Source organism: Echiichthys vipera (genome assembly GCF_963691815.1).
Source record: "Echiichthys vipera genome assembly, chromosome: 10".
Classification (NCBI taxonomy): domain Eukaryota; kingdom Metazoa; phylum Chordata; class Actinopteri; order Perciformes; family Trachinidae; genus Echiichthys; species Echiichthys vipera.
The window spans coordinates 30,967,214-30,977,213 of NC_139835.1; the positions used below are offsets into that span (position 1 = coordinate 30,967,214).

Sequence of the window (10,000 nt, forward strand, 5' to 3'; positions counted from 1 at the left end):
CTAACACTATCACTATCACTAACACTATCACTATCACTAACACTAACACTATCACTATCACTATCACTAACACTAACACTATCACTAACACTAACACTATCACTAACACTATCACTATCACTAACACTAACACTATCACTAACACTAACACTATCACTATCACTAACACTATCGCTAACACTATCACTAACACTATCACTATCACTAACACTAACACTAACACTAACACTAACACTATCACTATCACTAACACTATCACTAACACTATCACTATCACTATCACTAACACTAACACTATCACTATCACTAACACTATCACTATCACTAACACTAACACTATCACTAACACTATCACTATCACTAACACTATCACTATCACTAACACTAACACTATCACTAACACTATCACTATCACTATCACTAACACTAACACTAACACTATCACTAACACTAACACTATCACTATCACTAACACTAACACTATCACTATCACTAACACTATCACTAACACTATCACTAACACTATCACTATCACTAACACTATCACTAACACTATCACTATCAATAACACTATCACTAACACTATCACTATCACTATCACTAACACTAACACTAACACTATCACTATCACTAACACTATCACTAACACTATCACTATCACTAACACTATCACTAACACTATCACTAACACTATCACTATCACTATCACTAACACTAACACTATCACAATCACTATCACTAACACTATCACTATCACTAACACTATCACTAACACTAACACTATCACTATCACTATCACTAACACTATCACTATCACTATCACTAACACTATCACTAACACTAACACTAACACTATCACTAACACTATCACTATCACTATCACTAACACTATCACTGACACTATCACTAACACTAACACTAACACTATCACTAACACTATCACTATCACTATCACTAACACTGTCACTGACACTATCACTAACACTATCACTATCACTATCACTAACACTGTCACTGACACTATCACTAACACTATCACTATCACTAACACTAACACTATCACTATCACTAACACTAACACTAACACTATCACTAACACTATCACTATCACTATCACTAACACTAACACTAACACTATCACTAACACTATCACTATCACTATCACTAACACTAACACTATCACAATCACTATCACTAACACTATCACTATCACTATCACTAACACTATCACTAACACTAACACTATCACTATCACTATCACTAACACTATCACTATCACTATCACTAACACTATCACTAACACTAACACTAACACTATCACTAACACTATCACTATCACTATCACTAACACTATCACTGACACTATCACTAACACTAACACTAACACTATCACTAACACTATCACTATCACTATCACTAACACTGTCACTGACACTATCACTAACACTATCACTATCACTATCACTAACACTGTCACTGACACTATCACTAACACTATCACTAACACTAACACTATCACTAACACTATCACTAACACTAACACTAACACTATCACTAACACTATCACTATCACTATCACTAACACTAACACTAACACTATCACTAACACTATCACTATCACTAACACTGTCACTGACACTATCACTAACACTAACACTATCACTATCACTAACACTATCACTATCACTAACACTATCACTAACACTAACACTAACACTATCACTATCACTAACACTATCACTAACACTATCACTAACACTATCACTAACACTATCACTATCACTAACACTATCACTATCACTAACACTATCACTATCACTAACACTAACACTAACACTATCACTAACACTATCACTATCACTAACACTAACACTATCACTATCACTATCACTAACACTATCACTAACACTATCACTATCACTATCACTATCACTAACACTAACACTATCACTATCAATATCACTAACACTATCACTAACACTAACACTATCACTATCACTAACACTATCACTATCACTAACACTATCACTAACACTATCACTAACACTATCACTATCACTATCGCTAACACTATCACTAACACTATCGCTATCACTAACACTATCACTATCACTATCACTATCACTATCACTAACACTATCACTAACACTATCACTAACACTATCACTATCACTAACACTATCACTAACACTATCACTAACACTATGACTAACACTAACACTATCACTAACACTATCACTATCACTATCACTAACACTATCACTAACACTATCACTAACACTAACACTATCACTAACACTAACACTATCACTATCACTATCACTAACACTATCACTAACACTATGACTAACACTAACACTATCACTAACACTAACACTATCACTATCACTATCAATAACACTATCACTATCACTAACACTATCACTAACACTATGACTAACACTATCACTATCACTATCACTATCACTAACACTATCACTATCACTAACACTATCACTAACACTAACACTATCACTAACACTATCACTATCACTATCACTATCACTAACACTAACACTATCACTACCACTAACACTATCACTACCACTATCACTAACACTATCACTAACACTATCACTATCACTAACACTATCACTATCACTAACACTATCACTACCACTAACACTATCACTATCACTAACACTATCACTAACACTATCACTATCACTAACACTATCACTAACACTATCACTAACACTATCACTAACACTATCACTATCACTATCACTAACACTATCACTAACACTATCACTATCACTATCACTAACACTATCACTAACACTATCACTATCACTAACACTATCACTATCACTATCACTAACACTATCACTAACACTATCACTATCACTAACACTATCACTATCACTAACACTATAACTATCACTATCACTAACACTATCACTAACACTATCACTAACACTATCACTAACACTATCACTATCACTATCACTAACACTATCACTAACACTATCACTATCACTAACACTATCACTATCACTAACACTAACACTATCACTATCACTAACACTATCACTAACACTATCACTATCACTAACACTAACACTATCACTATCACTAACACTATCACTAACACTATCACTATCACTAACACTATCACTAACACTAACACTATCACTTACACTAACATTAACACTATCACTAACACTATCACTAACACTAACACTATCACTAACACTATCACTAACACTATCACTATCACTAACACTACCACTAACACTATCACTATCACTATCACTAACACTATCACTAACACTATCACTAACACTATCACTAACACTATCACTAACACTAACATTAACACTACCACTAACACTATCACTATCACTATCACTATCACTAACACTACCACTAACACTATCACTATCACTAACACTATCACTAACACTATCACTAACACTATCACTATCACTAACACTATCACTATCACTATCACTAACACTAACACTATCACTTACACTATCACTAACACTATCACTATCACTAACACTATCACTATCACTAACACTATCACTATCACTAACACTATCACTAACACTAACACTATCACTATCACTATCACTAACACTATCACTATCACTAACACTATCACTATCACTAACACTATCACTAACACTAACACTATCACTATCACTAACACTATCACTAACACTATCACTATCACTAACACTATCACTAACAGTATCACTATCACTATCACTATCACTAACACTATCACTATCACTAACACTAACACTATCACTATCACTAATACTAACACTAACACTATCACTAACACTATCACTTACACTAACACTATCACTAACACTAACACTAACACTATCACTATCACTTACACTAACACTATCACTAACACTATCACTATCAGTAACACTAACACTATCACTGTCACTATCACTAACACTAACACTATCACTAACACTAACACTATCACTAACACTAACACTAACACTAACACTATCACTATCACTAACACTATCACTAACACTATCACTATCACTATCACTATCACTAACACTATCACTAACACTATCACTATCACTAACACTATCACTATCACTATCACTAACACTATCGCTAACACTATCACTATCACTAACACTATCACTAACACTATCACTAACACTAACACTATCACTAACACTAACACTATCACTAACACTATCACTATCACTATCACTAACACTATCGCTAACACTATCACTATCACTAACACTATCACTAACACTATCACTAACACTATCACTAACACTAACACTATCACTATCACTAACACTAACACTATCACTAACACTATCACTAACACTAACACTATGACTAACACTATCACTAACACTATCACTATCACTAACACTAACACTATCACTTTCACTAACACTATCACTATCACTAACACTATCACTAACACTATCACTAACACTATCACTATCACTATCGCTAACACTATCACTAACACTATCGCTATCACTAACACTATCACTATCACTATCACTATCACTATCACTAACACTATCACTAACACTATCACTAACACTATCACTAACACTATCACTATCACTAACACTATCACTATCACTAACACTATGACTAACACTAACACTATCACTAACACTATCACTATCACTATCACTAACACTAACACTAACACTATCACTAACACTAACACTATCACTAACACTAACACTATCACTATCACTATCACTAACACTATCACTAACACTATGACTAACACTAACACTATCACTAACACTAACACTATCACTATCACTATCACTATCACTAACACTAACACTATCACTAACACTATCACTAACACTAACACTATCATTATCACTAACACTATCACTAACACTAACACTATCACTATCACTATCAAAAACACTATCACTAACACTATCACTAACACTATCACTATCACTATCACTATCACTATCACTAACATTAACACTAACACTATCACTAACACTATCAATAACACTATCACTAACACTATCACTATCACTAACACTATCACTAACACTATCACTATCACTATCACTATCACTATCACTAACACTATCAATAACACTATCACTAACACTATCGCTATCACTAACACTATCACTAACACTATCACTAACACTATCACTAACACTATCACTATCACTATCACTAACACTATCACTAACACTAACACTATCACTATCACTATCACTAACACTATCACTAACACTATCACTAACACTATCACTAACACTATCACTATCACTATCACTAACACTATCACTAACACTAACACTATCACTATCACTATCACTAACACTTTCACTAACACTAACACTATCACTATCACTAACACTAACACTATCACTGTCACTATCACTGTCACTATCACTATCACTGTCACTGTCACTAACACTATCACTAACACTATCACTAACACTAACACTAACACTATCACTATCACTAACACTAACACTATCACTATCACTAACACCATCACTATCACTATCACTGTCACTGTCACTAACACTATCACTAACACTATCACTATCACTATCACCAACACTATCACTAACACTATCACTAACACTATCACTATCACTATCACTATCACTATCACTATCACTTTCACTGACACTATCACTATCACTATCACTAACACTAACACTATCACTATCACTAACACTATCACTAACACTAACACTAACACTATCACTATCACTAACACTAACACTATCACTAACACTATCACTAACACTAACACTATCACTAACACTATCACTAACACTATCACTAACACTAACACTATCACTAACACTAACACTATCACTAACACTATCACTATCACTATCACTAACACTAACACTAACACTAACACTAACACTATCACTAACACTATCACTATCACTAACACTATCACTATCACTATCACTATCACTAACACTATCACTATCAGTAACACTATCACTATCACTAACACTATCACTATCACTAACACTATCACTAACACTAACACTATCACTATCACTAACACTATCACTATCACTATCATCATCACTAACACTAACACTAACACTATCACTATCACTATCACTAACACTATCACTAACACTATCACTATCACTAACACTAACACTAACACTATCACTATCACTATCACTATCACTAACACTATCACTATCACTATCACTAACACTATCACTAACACTAACACTAACACTATCACTAGCACTATCACTATCACTAACACTATCACTATCACTAACACTATCACTATCACTAACACTATCACTAACACTAACACTAACACTATCACTATCACTAACACTATCACTATCACTAACACTATCACTAACACTAACACTATCACTATCACTAACACTATCACTATGACTAACACTATCACTAACACTATCACTATCACTAACACTATCACTATCACTAACACTATCACTATCACTAACACTATCACTATCACTAACACTATCACTATCACTAACACTATCACTAACACTATCACTGACACTATCACTATCACTAACACTATCACTAACACTATCACTAACACTATCACTAACACTGTCACTAACACTATCACTAACACTATCACTAACACTGACACTATCACTAACACTATCACTAACACTATCACTATCACTATCACTAACACTATCACTAACACTATCACTATCACTGACACTATCACTAACACTATCACTAACACTATCACTATCACTATCACTAACACTATCACTAACACTGACACTATCACTGACACTATCACTAACACTATCACTAACACTATCACTATCACTATCACTAACACTATCACTTTCACTGACACTATCACTATCACTATCACTTTCACTGACACTATCACTATCACTAACACTATCACTATCACTATCACTAACACTATCACTAACACTATCACTATCACTAACAGTGACACTATCACTATCACTAACACTATCACTATCACTAACAGTGACACTATCAATATCACTATCACTATCACTATCACTATCACTATCACTAACACTATCACTATCACTATCACTAACACTATCACTAACACTATCACTAACACTATCACTATCACTATCACTATCACTAACACTATCACTAACACTATCACTAACACTAACACTATCACTAACACTATCACTAACAGTGACACTATCACTATCACTAACACTATCACTATCACTATCACTATCACTAACACTATCACTAACACTATCACTATCACTATCACTAACACTATCACTAACACTATCACTAACACTATCACTAACACTATCACTATCACTATCACTAACACTATCACTAACACTATCACTAACACTATCACTATCACTAACACTATCACTAACACTATCACTACCACTATCACTACCACTATCACTAACACTATCACTATCACTAACACTATCACTAACACTATCACTATCACTAACATTATTACTATCACTAACACTATCACTATCACTAACACTATAACTAACACTATCACTAACACTATCACTAACACTAACACGATCACTAACATTATTACTATCACTATCACTATCACTATCACTAACACTATCACTAACACTATCACTATCACTAACACTATCACTAACACTATCACTATCACTATCACTAACACTATCACTATCACTAACATTATTACTATCACTATCACTATCACTATCACTATCACTAACACTATCACTAACACTATCACTAACACTAACACTATCACTAACACTATCACTATCACTAACACTATCACTAACACTAACACTATCACTAACACTATCACTAACACTATCACTATCACTATCACTATCACTATCACTATCACTAACACTAACACTATCACTATCACTAACACTATCACTATCACTATAACTAACACTATCACTATCACTATCACTAACACTATCACTAACACTATCACTAACACTATCACTAACACTATCACTATCACTATCACTATCACTAACACTATCACTAACACTATCACTAACACTATCACTATCACTAACACTATCACTATCACTATCACTAACACTATCACTAACACTATCACTAACACTATCACTATCACTAACACTATAACTAACACTATCACTATCACTATCACTAACACTATCACTATCACTATCACTAACACTATCACTATCACTAACACCATCACTAACACTATCACTATCACTAACACTAACACTATCACTAACACCATCACTAACACTATCACTATCACTATCACTAACACTATTACTAACACTATCACTAACACTATCACTAACACTAACACTATCACTAACACTATCACTAACACTAACACTAACACTATCACTATCACTAACACTATCACTAACACTAACACTATTACTAACACTATCACTAACACTATCACTAACACTAACACTATCACTAACACTATCACTAACACTAACACTAACACTATCACTAACACTATCACTAACACTAACACTAACACTATCACTATCACTAACACTATCACTATCACTAACACTATCACTAACACCATCACTAACACTATCACTATCACTATCACTAACACTATTACTAACACTATCACTAACACTATCACTAACACTATCACTATCACTAACACCATCACTAACACTAACACTAACACTATCACTATCACTAACACTAACACTATCACTATCACTGTCACTAACACTATCACTATCACTATCACTATCACTGACACTATCACTAACACTCACACTAACACGATCACTAGTGCTGCGTGCTTATTGGCTCACTGACGCTGATGAAATTTACTCCTTAGGACTTGAATTTGGTCATGAATGACGAGACAATTTTTATAATATGGAGGAAATTCATTCGGTGCCTAAAGTACGCAAGTTCGATACCCAGCCCTAGTTTTATCCAGAGTGATATATGTAGAAAACACACACATGCACGCATACAGTTTCCCCTGTACACCCACACACACTGCACACACACACGCACGCACGCACGCACACACACACACACACAAACACACACAGAGCAGTGGCCTGATTAGTGTTGTGACCGTCCGACTGGCATTCCTCCGCGGTCACTACATTCCTGTCGCCTCCCTAAACAGACTCCTGTGTCATGTCCTTCTGTCAGCTGCTGCGTGTCGCCACCCATGTACCCACTTTGACAAAAGCCTGTCTGGGGCCATGGCAGGGTGACACACACACACACACACACACACACACACACACACACACACACACACACACACACGCACACACACCATTTGTCTTTGTCCTAGCTGAAGATCAGCTGAAACAATCCTCTCCTCTCGCCGCCTCCTCTCTGTCCTTCCATTGGTTCTGAATCAAACGCTGATACACTGGTGCTCGTTCACGTCTTCATGTCTTCACTGAACCCGTGGACGAGGAGGACAGAGACGCCACCTTAGCGTTCGGAAATGTCCCTCTCTCACTGGTACACCGTACGCTGGCGTTGGCTCATCTTCTCCCGGGCGATCGACACCAAAGTGCGAGCAGAATTATTTATAATCTTCTAAAAATCTACGAGTGGGAATTTCATTTATGTACGTGAACATTTTGCGTCTCATTAGCACGAACGTGAATTTGATGAGAGAAAGCAGTAAGAACGATTAGACGATGCTCAAGTGACGGTTAGTTTAGTCACTAAAGGAGACGGTTAAGTTTAGTCACTAAAGGAGACGGTTAAGTGTAGTCACTAAAGGAGACGGTTAAGTGTAGTCACTAAAGGTGACGGTTAAGTTTAGTCTCTAAAGGTGACGGTTAAGTTTAGTCTCTACAGGTGACGGTTAAGTTTAGTCACTAAAGGAGACGGTTAAGTTTAGTCTCTAAAGGAGACGGTTAAGTTTAGTCACTAAAGGAGACGGTTAAGTTTAGTCTCTAAAGGTGACGGTTAAGTTTAGTCTCTAAAGGTGACGGTTAAGTTTAGT

General features: G+C 35.2%; 1 protein-coding gene and 1 long non-coding RNA gene across 3 annotated transcripts in view; one reads left to right on the forward strand and one right to left on the reverse strand.

The window, feature by feature from the left end:
- The window catches only part of LOC310952953, a 403,897-nt gene that overhangs the window by 110,076 nt on the left and 283,821 nt on the right, over positions 1–10,000 (forward strand). The window lies entirely within an intron of this gene.
- ndp (norrin cystine knot growth factor NDP) overlaps positions 1–10,000 on the reverse strand; it is a 34,645-nt gene that overhangs the window by 1,942 nt on the left and 22,703 nt on the right. The gene's annotated exons all lie outside the window — the stretch shown is intronic.